The 14,044-nt window shown below is 41.5% G+C and overlaps 1 long non-coding RNA gene across 2 annotated transcripts in view; it reads left to right on the top strand.

Moving 5' to 3' along the window:
• The window catches only part of LOC109449801 (uncharacterized), a 36,558-nt gene that overhangs the window by 6,729 nt on the left and 15,785 nt on the right, over positions 1-14,044 (top strand). For both annotated transcript variants that reach the window (XR_012495596.1, XR_002137756.2), the window contains exons 3-4: positions 9,628-9,725; positions 13,344-13,499. This is a non-coding gene — a long non-coding RNA (uncharacterized LOC109449801). The remainder of the gene's footprint in view (positions 1-9,627; positions 9,726-13,343; positions 13,500-14,044) is intronic.

Below are 14,044 nucleotides of genomic sequence, written 5' to 3'. Positions count from 1 at the left end.
TAGGCAGCATATGTACAGGTCTTGGTTTTTATCCATTGAGCCACCCTGTGTCTTTTGGTTGGAGCATTTAGTCCATTTACATTTAAAGTAATTATTGATAGGTATGTACTTATTGCCATTTTATTAATTGCTTTGTGAGTGTTTTTGTAGTTCTCTGTTCCTTATTCTCTTGCTCTCTTCTCTTGTTTATTAATAACCTCCCATGGTGTTGTGTTTGAATTCCTTTCTGTCTGTGTCTTGTATATCTCTTATAGATGTTCGGCTTGTGGTTACCTTGTGGTTCATATATACCAAGCTACGTTAATAGTAGTCTATTTTAAATTGATGGTCACTCAAGTTTGAACACATTGTAAAATCACTACAATTTTTATTCCATGTTTATGGTTTTGTCAGTATGTTTTACTTCTTTTGTGTATGTCTCCTGTATTTTATTGTAATTACACATGATCTTCCTACTGTTTGTCATTTAACCTTTGTACTGGCTTTATAATTGGATGATCCAGTGCTTTTACTAAGTGTTTGCTTTTGTGAGTGAGATTTTTTTTCTTTCCTATATTTTCTTATTTTTTATTTTTTCTACTTAAAGAAGTTCCATGATCATTTCTTGTAATACTGGTTTAAAGGAGATAAACTCCTTTAGGTTTTTCTTGTCTGGAAAACTGTATCTCTCCTTTGATTCTAAATGGTAGCCTTGCTGGGTAGAGTGATCTTGATTGCAGTTTTTTGCCTTTCATCCTTTTGGATATTTGCCATTTTTTTCTGGCCTGCAAAGTTTCTGTTGAAAAATTATCTGAGGATTTTTCCTCATACTTATGGGAGCTCCCTTGTATGTGAGTAACTACTTTTCTCTTGGTATTTTTTTTTTTAAAGATTTTTATTGGGAAAGGGGAACAGGACTTTATTGGGGAACAATGTGTACTTCCAGGACTTTTTTCCAAGTCAAGTTGTTGTCCTTTCAATCATAGTTGTGGAGGGTGCCGTTCAGCTTCAAGTTGTTGTCCTTTCAGTCTTACTTGCGGAGGGCGCAGCTCAGCCCCAGGTCCAGTTGCCATTGCTAGTTGCAGGGGGCGCAGCCCACCATCCCTTGCGGGACTCAAGGAATCGAACTGACAACCTTGTGGTTGAGCGCCCGCGCTCCAACCAACTGAGCCATCCCGGGAGGCAGCTCAGCTCAAGGTGCCCTGTTCAATCTTAGTTGCAGGGGGCACTGCCCACCATCCCTTGCAGGACTCGAGGAGTTGAACCGGCAACCTTGTGGTTGAGAACCCACTGGCCCATATGGGAATCGAACTGGCAGCCTTCAGAGTTAGGATCACGGAGCTCCAACGGCCAGAGCCACTGGGCCGGCCCCTCTCTTGCTATTTTTAAGGTTTTCTCTTTGTCTTGAACTTTTGGCATTTAATTATGATGTGTCTTGATGTTGGCCTCTTTGGGTTCATCTTGTTTGGATCTTTCTGTGCTTCCTGGACTTGTATGTCTATTTCCTTTGCCAGGTTAGGGAAGTTTTCCACATTTATTTATTTATTTATTCATTCATTCATTTATTCATTCATTCGATCATTCATTCATTTCAGGTGTACTAAACAATATACTGATTAGACATTTACACCCCTCACAAAGTGATAACCCTACCAAGTCTACTACCCATCTGACATCATACATAGCTATTCCAATACCATTAACTATATTCCCTGTGCTGCACTTTACATCCCGTGACTACATCCTATATATGTCTATGTATATGTATATATATGTATGTATACACACACACACATATATATATTTAGTTGACATTAAATATTATTTTATATTAGTTTCAGGTGTATAGCACAGTGGTCAGGCACTTATACATAATCAGTCTATGAAGTGATCCCCTACCCCAAGTCCAGTACCCATTTGACACCCTACATAGTCTTTACAACATTATTGACTATATTCCCCACACTGTATTTCACATCCCCATGACTATTTTGTGACTACCAATTTGTACTTCCTAATCCCTTCACCTTTCTCACCCATCCCTCAGCCCACCTCCCCCCCAATCATTATTTCTTCAAAGAGGTTTTCATTATTTTTCTCTCTCTCTTCTTCTGGGAACCCTATGATGCGAATGCTTATACGCTTGAAGTTGTCCCAGATTTTCCTTAAACTATCTTCATTTTTAAAGAATTATTTTTTTGCTGTTCTGATTGGGTGTTTTCTACTACCTAGTCTTCCAGATTGCTGGTTTGGTCCTCTGCTTCATATAATCTGCTGTTGATTTCCTCTAGTGTAGTCTTCGTTTCAGTTGTTGTATTCTTCAGTTCTGATTGGATGTTTTTAAGTGTTCTCTATCTCCTTCTTTATGTTTCCTATCTCTTTGTTGAAGTTCTCACTGAGTTCATCTATTCTTCTCCTATGTTCACTGAGTATTTTCATAACCAGTGTTTTGAACTCTGTATCTGATAGATTGCTTGTTTACATTTTGTTGAGTTCTTGTTCTGCAGTTTTGTCCTGTTCTTTTCCTTTGGGACATGTTTCTTTGTCTCCTCATTTTTGCTGACTTCCTTTGTTTGTTTTCATATGGTAGGTAGTTCTGCTGTGTCTTCCAGTCTTGAAAGAGTGGCCTTATGTGGTAGGAGTCCTATGGGTCCCAGTGGCACAGTCTCCTTGGTCATTTGAGCCAGGTGCTCCAGGAATGTCCCCTATTGTGTGGGCCCCCTTGTGATTGGGCCTTTATTGCTGCTGGAACTTCAGTTGGTGGTGTTGACCATCATGCTGACTGGCTGTTAGGACTGGCCATGACTACAGTGGATGAGCTGTTGTGTGGAACTGGGGCCAGCTGAGGCCACCCTTCAGATTTGTTGGTTGTGGAGCTGGTTGGGTGGGGCTGTGGTGTGGTCTGAAGCTGGCCACTAAGAGTGTTGGGTCTAGAGTCTCTTGAAGGGGTTCCAGTATAGGCCAAAGTGAGCTCCCATGTTTGCCAGGTTTGTGGCTGGTTGGTAGGAATTACCAAATTTTCTGCAGTTGGTTGCTGCTTTTGCTGGGCTTGGAGGCACTTCAGAGAGGCTGCACTATGAACTGAGGCTGGCTGCCACTTGTGTGAGGCTTAGGACCCTTTGGTGGGCACTATGATGCAAGTGAGGCACGCTGCCACTTGTGCTGGGCTTGCGGTCATTTTGCTGGACAGTGAGGCACGCTGCCACTTGTGCTGGGCTTGCGGTCATTTTGCTGGAGCTTCATTACAAGCCAAGATTGTAGCCACTTATTCCAGGCTTGGGGCCACCTGAGGGGAGTTAACAGTGCAAATTGAGATTGGTCACTGCTTGTGCAGGGCTTAGGGCCGCTTGGCAAGAGCTCCAATCCACACTGAGGCCAGGTACTCCTTGTTTGTAGTTTATGGACCTTTGAGAGAGTCTGTAGCGACAGCCAAGGGAAGCTGCCACTTGTGTAGTATTTGGTGACCTTTGAGAAAGTCTGCAGTGCATTCCTAGGGCAGCCACTACTAATGTGAGGTTTGCAGTCCTTTGAGTGAGTCTGCAGCATGAGCTGAGGCAGGCCACTTGTGTAGAGCAGCCACTGGAAGTTCTTCCTGGGCGATCAAATTGGGTGGGACAGGGTTTCAGGGAATCACTAGGGTGGGGCGAATGGTGTTAGCTAGGTTAATTGAGAGTACAGATTTGGTGCCTGCTGTTCCTGGCCAGCTGGGTGGGAAGAATGCTTAACAAAGGAACAGTGGCGCCTGCCAGCACGTCCGTCCCCATGGAGAGTTGTCCTAACCCCTGCCCCTCCAACCCTTGCCCTGAAGTTAGTCATTTTAATTCTTCCCCATATATCCCTACACTTTTCAAGCTGCTGCTCCTGTGCTGGAGCCTAGAGTTAATGAGTTTGTGAACAAGCAAGTCCATGCACGGGCCCTTTAAGAGCAGAGCTTCATTCTCTTGCAGCCTTTTGTCTTTCTCAGATGCAATCCCTGCTGGTTTTCATAGCCAGATGTTATGGGGACTCCTCTTCCTGGCACTGGTGCCACTGGCTGGGGAGGCCAGTGTGGGGCTGGGACCCCTCACAACTCAGGGGGTACTTCCATTGATGAGATATCCTTCCTGATTCTTAATCACCATACCATGGCAGTGGGACAGCCCGTTTCTCATCTCCATGCCTCCTACCAGTCTCCATGTAGCTTTTTCTTTATATCCTTCGTTACAGGAGTTCTGTTCAGCTTCTCAAGGTGGTTGTTTTATAATTTAGTTGTAATTTTGATATGATTGTGGGAGAACACGAACACAGTTTACTTACTCTGAAATCTTGACTGGAAGTCTCCCTGTATGTATTATTTGTATAATGGATTTTCTAAAAATCAGCTACGCAACAAAATCCTTAACTTGTTTGAATTTAAATAATGTTATCTTATTAGTTTTGAAATTTGCATTTCTTTGACTTACTCCCCTGATGCATCTGGGACTTATAGTTTCCAGAAACTGGGTAGGATCCAAAATTTTGAATTTTCACATGCTCTGACTATAGTCTCTAGCCCTTAAGTTTACTTGCTCAAGAACTTGAGGAAGAATAAGGATTCAGTCTTCACCAATTCCTTTAATACGTTGACTTTTCCACCTTCACTGTACCCATCAGCCCCCTTTAACTTCTGTGTTCTTCTTTATCCAGCTTAATTTTCAGTAGTTCATCATTACAATCACACCCTTTCAACTACCTGGAGTCATTCTTCCTTTCATGTCACTATTTGGATAAATTCAATCTCTGCCTGCTCTGTGTGTCCTCACAGCTGAGCATTGTGGAAGATCTTCCAAACAGGCCAACTGGTGTGACTGTAAACTAGTCATCTGTGGGCTTTATGTTTTGCATATACAGTGTTTTTTAAGTTAAAATATGTTACATAAAAATCAAGATTTCTGCTTCTTTTGAAAAATCGGAAGATTTGGCAACATAGGGCTGACAGTCTTGGTGGTAGCAATCCAGTGGCTACCTCCTTCAGATTGGGCATGGATCCTTTTTTTTTTTTTTTAATTTTTATTGGGGAATATTGGGGAATAGTGTGTTTTTCCAGGACCCATCAGTCAATTTAGTTGTGGAGGGCGCAGTTCGGCTCCAAGTCCAGTTGTCATTTTCAATCTTAGTTGCAGGGGGCACAGCCCACCTTCCCATGCAGGAATCAAACTGGCAACCTTGTTGTTAAGAGCTTATGTTCTAACCAACTGAGCCATCTGGCCTCCCCACTGGCAGCTCAGCAGCAGCTCGTTGTCTTCAGCCTAGTTGTGGAGGGCGCAGCTCACTGGCCCATGTGGGAATTGAACCGGCAACCCTGTTGTTAAGAGCTCGCACTCTAACCAGCCGAGCCATCCGGCTGCCTTGGGCATGCATTCTTGAGTGTCATGTCCATTCAGCCTGCTTGTCATTTACCTGCCTTGCCCCATAGGCATTTGAGTTTTAGTCTCTGCCAAAAGTTTGTGATCAACAGTTCTCAAATGTACTCAGTAGTGCTAGCATCCCCACTGCAATTCCAGAGTTAGTTTGCTTACTTATTCTTTATAAAAGTTATTTCGCAATTTTTTTCTTCAATTATCAAATCTCCAATCCCTTCTGTCCGCCTTTCTTTCAGCTGATGACTGCCTAATTTTTATAAGTGTGCAAACATGTTCTGTTCTTTCCATCTAAAGCCTACCACCTTCTCCTTCTCAGCCCTAATTGACGTCATTTCCCTTTTATCTACTGCACCCTATTTTCTTCCATCGAGCTTTTAAAAAAAAAAATGAAATTACTGTTTTTGTACATCAAAAGCCATCAGATTTTAGCAGTGTGGTTTTACTGAATATGAGGTTGGACAATTAAGTTCGCAAACTCATCCTAGAAAAAGTGCTACATACCTCATTGCTGAATATCACTACGGTCACCTTCGAAGTCCTCCCCTTGGGAAGCTATGCACCGATGCCAGCACCTAGTCCACCCTTCAAAGCAGTTTTGGAATTTTTTTTCTGGAATGGCCATCAGAGCTGTCGTCGTATTACTTGTGTCCTGAATGTCATCAAAATGTCTTCCTTTCAGTATTCTCTTTGGGTAGAGAAAGAAGTCATTGGGGGCCAGATCAGGTGAGTAGGGAGGGTGTTCCAATATAGTTATTTGTTTACTGGCTAAAAACTCCCTCACAGACAGTGCCATGTGAGCTGGTGCATTGTCGTGATGCAAGAGCCATGAATTGTTGGCGAAAAGTTCAGGTCATTTTCGTCTAACTTTTTCAGGCAGCCTCTTCAACACTTCCAAATAGTAAACTTGGTTAACTGTTTGTCCAGTTGGTACAAATTCATAATGAATAATTCCTCTGATATCAAAAAACATTGTTGCAAGAAGTTCACGAACTTATTTGTTAGACCCTGTACATCTCTTCCTTATCCCCAATTCTGTTAGTTTAATCTGATTTCTGCCCTAATCATGCCACTAAAACTGCTCTTGTCAGTTATCAACTACTTTAGTGTTGCCCAAACCAAAAGATATTCCCTGTTCTTGTCTTTCTTAGTCTCTTGGAAGCTTTGGACTGTTGGGAAAACCAGCAAAATAGCCTGTGGAGTGTTCCTTGAAAAAGGAGCCTTGCTCCTTGAAACATGATCCTTTCTGAACACTCCACAGGCTATTTTGCTGGTTTTCCCTTCTCTTCCTGGCCGCTAACTAATGCACTTCCTCAGGACTTGGAATTCCAGTCATGTGCTGCCTAGGGAAGGGGGCACATTTTGACAGATGTGTCGTTAAATGATTTCATCATTGTGTGAGTATCACAGAGTGCACTTACTCAGATCTAGATGGTAGAGCCCACCACCGTAACTGTATGTACCGTGCTTTTATACCATGGGCAGCGCAGTTAGGTCTGTTTACACCAGCGTCACCACAGGCACATGAGTAATGCATTATGCTACGACGTTATGACAGCTATGACATCACGAGGAAGCAGGAAATTTCAGCTCCATTATACTCTGTGGGACTACCGTCATATATGCAGTCCATCTTGGCCCAAAACGTCTTATGTGGTGCATGACTGTGCTTCCCCTGCTCTTCTCTTTCTGTGCTCTCTTCCTAGGTAATTCCATTTAAACCCATAATTTTAAATTTCATCTCTATCCTGCTTACTACCAGATTTATTTAATTCAGGCCTTTCCTTAAAACTCCTATTCAACCTGACATCTATTCTTGGCTACCATCTAGCATCTCAAAGTTAACATATCCAACATAAAACATTTGGTTTCGGGGCTGGCCCAGTGGCTCAGGTGGTTGGAGCGTCGTGCTCCTAACGCTGAGGTCGCCGGTTCGATTCCCACATGGGCCAGTGAGCTGTGCCCTCTACAGCTAAGACTGTGACCAGTGGGGCTGCCGTGGGCTGCTGAGTGCTGCAGTGGGCTGCAGTATACTGTGAGGGGCCGAGACTGATGACTGGCGACCAACTGCCTCAGCCGGGGGGAGCGTAAGGCTCCTAATACCAGCATGGGCCAGGGAGCTGTGTCCTACACATCTAGACTGAGAAACAACGGCTTGAACCAGAGTGGGGCTGGAGGGAGCCGGAAGAAGGGGGAAAAATGTAAATAAATAAAATGTTTGATTTCTACCCGTAAGCCTGGTTTTGCTCCAGTATTTCCCATGTCATTAAATGGCATAAGCCAAAGCCCTTGGTTTCATCTTTACATTTTCCCTTACTCCCTCCGTATCCAATCCTTCGGCAAATTTTGTCCACATTCCGCTTGCAAAATATATCTCCAGATGGCCTACCTCAGTTCAGCTCTACCATTACCACTGTAATCTGTCATCTGGACTGGTAATGGGCCCATTAAGGTCAATTTTTTCTCTTTTACCTCTGCTTTATCCACTTTTTACAGAGTAGTCAGAGTGCTCTTTTAAAAATGTAAACCTGATTATATCAGGTCCTAGCTCAGAGCCCTGGGAAGGCTTCCTATCGCGGTTCAATGAAACCTAGCTCCTTACCTTTGTTTACAAGGTCCTGCATAAACCAGTTTTTTTTGTGTTTTTTTCAGGTTCACTCAGTTCCTTGTAGCTCCCTCTGGAGTCTTTAGTTCCATTACCAAGCTCTTTATAGCCTTGGGGGCTTTATGCATGCTGTTCCCTTTGCCTTCCAAATGGGTCACCCTTTCTCGTCCTGCTTCCTAAATAAGTATAATATTGCTGTTCACATCCAAATAACTAGGATTTAATAAGATGTTTCAATTATAGAGCAAACCAAATGACTGTGATCAAAGTATTTACAATTACTTGTATTTTAGTTAACTTTTAAAAAATCCGTCATAGGAAAAATTGAGTTCTGAGTCAATTTTTCTGTTTTTTAGCATATTCTGTTATTTACCTCACTCATCAGTTGATCCAGGCTAAGTGTAACCAAAATGATATACTGTTATCCTAAGAAAAGCATAACTAAGAAAATAAAAATAGTAGTACACTTATATAAATTCCAAAATTAAATGTGTTCTTGCTGTGGCCCGCCATTTTAAACTTTGTACGTCATTCTTGACTTAATGTAAATTAAACCCCAGTTTGGGTGTGTGTGTGAGTGTGTGTATCACTGTAACAGCCCCTCCCCTAACTTCTCTTCCCTTCTATAAAACAGCTTTTTCCTCTTTGTTTCACCTTCTTGTACGTGGCTCACCATGGCTACAGTACAGGATTGCATTCCCTTCTTGTTCCCAGATAAATACTTTTTGCTGAAGGAATACCTGCCAGCTTTCTGTTTGCAGTCGATAATGTCTAACTTCATAAAAAATTCCCAAATAGTTTTCCACAGTAAACCTCTATTTTATTTATTTAGCGTTTTCCCCTGAAGACAATAAGGCATTTATTTTTACTACAGGCTTTTAAAATAGGTTCGCATCACTAGTTCCGTCATACAGATCTGAAAACCAAAGTGGTTTCCTGAGTCTCTGATGGTCAATTTGTTTCCACTTTGCGATCATTAATGTAAAGAGAAGAAGAAAAACTTTGAAACGTAGAGAGAAATGTGAAGTAAATGTAGAAAGTAGTAAAACTAAAAATTCATTTAATATTTATTACTAGCATCTAGATTAAATCAGGTACTGCACTGAGTGGTGAGACTATAAAAATGAATGAAACATGATTCTTGCTCTCAAGGTCTCCACAGAGTTTGGTGGAAGAGAAAGGTGAGTACAATGTTCTAAGGTCACTGAGTATGAACAGCATGAGAGTTCCCTGGGTGATGGCACTGCAAGTAGATTAGAGCAAGGGAGTGGGAGAGAGAAGAACCAACGCACAGAGAAGGGTCACAGAGGAGTTGAACTCAATGAAAAAGTAACACTTTGACCAGAGCACAAGTAGGAAGGGTGTTGTACGCAGAAAGTATTTTAGCTTATGTAAAGGCATAGTGATGTGTAACAGCTTTAAAAACTCAGAGAAATGAGCGTCATCCAGTAGCTTTAGAGAATAAGGTCAACAAATGAACAGGAATGTGACTTACCAAAGTGAAGCAAATTTATAATTTTGCACCAGGCTTGAGTAAAATACGAAATGAAGCCCGTAATGGTTGTGCATTAAGCTAAAGTCACATCTTTATTTTACCATTTGTGTGTTTTTCTCCCATGAAGGGATTTTAACAAAGAATATCTGTTGTTTTATTTTGGCTTTTAGATACTGGCCATTTCACTCCAGCAGGACAAATTTTCCAAGCCAGGAGGAAACATGAATCTGTCTTCTGCATGTGAGGCTCTAGCTGGGAACTCCATTTGGTTTGTACTTTGTCTTTGCAGATTGGCAGGAGAACAATTTTAAATAAAAACTGATTAGGAGTTTCTAGTGTAGAAAGTATATAATGAGAATTCTTGTCTCCAGGAAATGTCGCTGTAATGCTCTCTAAAGTGAGGGTAGAAATATATGAATAATTGAAAAACATATGGTGAAGAATAATTACCATAAAATAATATTTTTTCATCAAAATTTTCATTTGAGATCTTGAGAAGTAGAAAAAAATAAACAAGAAAAGATCTGTTTCTTAATGAGCAAGGCAAAGATTGCACTCTTTCAGAATTTGATTCTCTACCTGAAAACAATGAGGCATAATAAACAGACTGGTGACCATGTGATTGGACATTCAAATTGAATCTCAACCCCCTAACCCTTCACTGTCTGCATCCAGATTTTTCTTTTCCCGAGTTCTGCCTTTTGCGCTAGCTACTAAAATATCTTCAATTGCCATAGACTTGAAGGTCAGTGTAACATGTGGAAGAACCTGGTCAAGTATCAGAAGTGTTCAGACGGGCATAGTATTTTATTTTTAATTATTTTTTTTTTTTTTAAGATTTTATTGGGGAAGGGGAACAGGACCTCATTGGGGAATAATGTGTACTTCCAGGGCTTTTTCCAGGTCAAGTTGTTGTCCTTTCAATCTTAGCTGTGGAGGGCGCCGCTCAGCTCCAAGTCCAGTTGATGTAGTCAGTTGCAGGGGGCGCAGCCCACCATCCCCTGCGGGAGTCGAGCTGACAACCTTGTGGTTGAGAGGACGTGCTCCAACCAACTGAGCCATCCGGGAGCTGAGCCAGACGGGGATAGTATTGAAGTGAGAGTTGGGGAAGCCATTGTAGTGATTTGTGGAGGCCTAATTATGTTGAGACAGTAAAGCACAATTTGGAAATGTGGAAACAGGTGCAATGTAGAGTTCTGTGGTCTGTAAGGAAGCATCTAAGTAGACTATTGGACTTGTAATAAATTCAAGGATACCAGTTGGTCAGTTGAGGTCAGTAGTTTTCCTAGGTAACGCCATCACTTGGAGCTGTCCGCATCTCTTCCTGGCAAACTTTTTGTATTTGCAAGAAGAAAGAAAGAGGTTTACCTTCTGATTCCACACACTTCGTTATGATTTAAATGAGGGCTGACAAATTTCATGTCTGTTGTTAGCATTGATGGATTGATGGATTGATTATGGCTACCTGCACCTGGATTAAGTAGTTTCTCAGGCCAATTCCAGGCTGATTGAAAATTAAATAAAGAGTATTATTGCCCTATGGGCACTCACTGGGGGGAAAAGACCCCTACATGCCATATTTTTGTCACCTCTGAATCATAACTGGTTGTAAGAAAAGTGATTTCACTGACAGAGGTAAAGCTACAGAAACAGGGTAGGAGACAGCGTGGGGGTTATGGCTTATCATGGGGGTGGGTACTCCCAAAGAGGGGTCCCCAAATCAAAGTTAGTGGTACTGTACTGGTGGTCCACAGCATGCCATCTCTCCTGCTTTCCTTCACAGCTTCTCTCTCAGAGTCTGGGTGCTCTCAAAGTCTGCTTTGAGAACCTGTGGGTATCTTGAGACCTTTGCAAGGGATGTGTGGCGTCAAAACTATTTTTATAGTAATGCCAAGACACTATTTGCCTTTTTCCCTGTGTGGGCATTTCTCTGATGGTACAAAAGCAGTAATGGGAAAAACAACCTCGTGCCTTGTGGTCACACAACAGCCTAGCCATTTGTCCCCCCCTCACCTTTCCTTAAGGAAAGAAGAGTCTGTGGGACTGTGTTTCTCTGGGACTGAGTTTGTTATACCTTGTGTCTCTCTGTTTGGTCTTCAAAAGAAGGATTTGCAGTCAAAGACGAGTAAGATTCCCCACGGGGGGGCGGGGGGACAACTCAAGCCATACGGAGCCCCATTGAGACCCCCGATGAGCTGTCTTGGAAGATTTGGGAAGGAGCCTTGCCTCCCCTTCCCCCATGCTTGAGAAAAGCTGCTGGGACTCTTGCTGCTCTCCCTCACCTAATTGTGAGAGAGGTCTTTAGAGCGATAAGATCAAGCTCTTTCTGCTCAGCTCATGGCATTGCTTTACCAAGAGAGACTTCCCCCCCACCCCCAGGGAGTCATCATGGGACTATATGCTTCGGCCGTTTTGGGACAAATAATTTCAGTTTGAAGTCATTTTCTGACGTAGTAGATGAGTTTCACAGACCATGTCTTAAACAATGTAACTTCCTAGTGTGTAATCAATAAATACCGTGAGTCAGCCCGATTCGGGGCTCCAGTCTTTCGAGGCTGCGAGACCCTTGGCCTTCGGAGATTTAACCGCATTGAGTCTCTGCTTCTTTCTTATAGCTTAACCCAAAGCCGCCTCTTCTCACCTCCCCACAGCCTGTGTTGCGCTGGATGCAGTGCCTCACCATGAGTCAAGGCGGTGGCAACAGATAGAACTGGTCATTATTGTGTTTACCACCATGTACTCACAGTTTTAAAAAAGCCAGGTCACTTACACATATTCTAGATGAGGGCAGTAGAAGTCATTAATTTTACTGAATCTCCATTCTTGAGTGTACATCTTTTAAATTGATTGTGTGTGACAAATGGACACTTGTGCTACATAATCAGTATGATGGTTGTTTGGAGAAAAAGCATCTATTCTGTTGTTTGAGGTGAAAGCTGAACTTTTTCCCATTGAACACTATTACTTGAAAGAACAACAGACATCAAATTGTGGTTATTCAGTGTTGAGTATTTGACAGAGATTTTTCTGAAAAGTAAATTAAACCAGACTACTGTTACTTCAAGGAAAACAACTGATAATGTTTGTTGCCAATGAAAATTTGAGCTTTTAAGTAAAAATTAGAATTTTGGAAAACTTGTATCCACCACTATGAGCTTGACAGCTTCTAACAGCTTAGATATTTTTTTGATGAGATCATTGGTGATACAAACCAGTGTTTTATATTGTATAATTAAATGTGTCAACGTTTGGATTATCTGTGTAAGTGAGTGAATCATATTTTCAAATGACCAACACATAATGTTACAAAATAAGGAATAGGAAAAGATCATTTGAAGTGTAAGCTAGACCAATAAGTTTTAATGTAACAGTATGAAAACTTCACTGGTAGCCTTTCAGATTTCACACTGCAACAGTTTTTTAAGATCTGCCACTTGTTGAGTGTTGTTGTAGTATCAAATAAGAATAGCTATAATTGCCTGAAAAAAGTTATTAAAATACTTTTATAACTCATTTGCATGTGTCTGGGTTTTCTTTATGTCTGGGTTTTACTTCAACCAAATAGCATTTGGCAATGGATTCAGTGCAGAAGCAGATACGAGTTTTCTGGCTGTCTTCAATTGAGCTAGACCTTAAGGACATTGCAAAAATGTGAAACAATGCCACACTTCTCACTATGTTGTGTGTTTTTTTGGGTGGGGGGCAGGAAATATAGTTATTTGTTATAAAAAGATGTTATTTATGTTAACATAGTGGGGGTTTTATTATTTTTATATAAATTAATGAATGTTTCTAAAATGTCTTCATTTAAATTTCTAATGTACAAATATGGATAGATAAAACCCACATAAACAAAAGTTCTGAGCAGTCTCCAATAATTTTTCAGAGGTAAAGGGGTCTGAGACCAAAAAGTTTAAGAGCACTGTCCTCGTCCCCTACTTCTGCTGAGTGTGCTTTGACTCCCAGAGGAGAGCCGGGACGTCACTGCAAGTTCCTGAAGTAATCTCCATTTGTAGCAAACTTGGACTACTCTGCAGTTTGGGTGAGTCCCATGTCAAAATATGCATGTTTCCATAGTGATCTTGCTTCTGCAAAGTTATTCAGGAACGTGGACACGTGGGGTTATTTCCATTTTGCTTTGTGAATCCTGGACAAGTCTCAGCACAACTCTGCTGAATTGCTTTGAACTAAAGGTTTTCAGTTTTTAATTTATCCTGTAATTAGGCTGATTTTGCTTCAGTGTTATTCTCTCATGTCCTTAGATTTCCGGTGAAGCTCCTTATGAGTCAGGTCAAATTTTGTGGGACAATCAGATAGGGAACTAGCTCTTGGTTATGCTTGTTAAAAATGTATCTTGGAGATGCTTTAAAAATAAACCCACTAAAGTTTTCTCAGAATAGTCTTTCTGGTTGTCAAATGAAATAGGTGAGCAATTAGGCTTATGTGCTATGAGTAGATTCAAAATTTTCTGCTGACTGGCACAGTGTCCTGTCTGCCTCTGAGTCTCATTCAGGACTTGGCTGTACTCTGATGAAATAAGAAGAATCTGTGGTTGAAATATTCTAACTACAGTACTTGCTGACAAAA

Source organism: Rhinolophus sinicus, linkage group LG04, assembly GCF_036562045.2.
Source record: "Rhinolophus sinicus isolate RSC01 linkage group LG04, ASM3656204v1, whole genome shotgun sequence".
Lineage (NCBI taxonomy): Eukaryota > Metazoa > Chordata > Mammalia > Chiroptera > Rhinolophidae > Rhinolophus > Rhinolophus sinicus.
The sequence above is the reverse complement of the archived record's forward strand: the minus strand, read 5'-3'. Positions and strand labels throughout refer to the sequence as shown.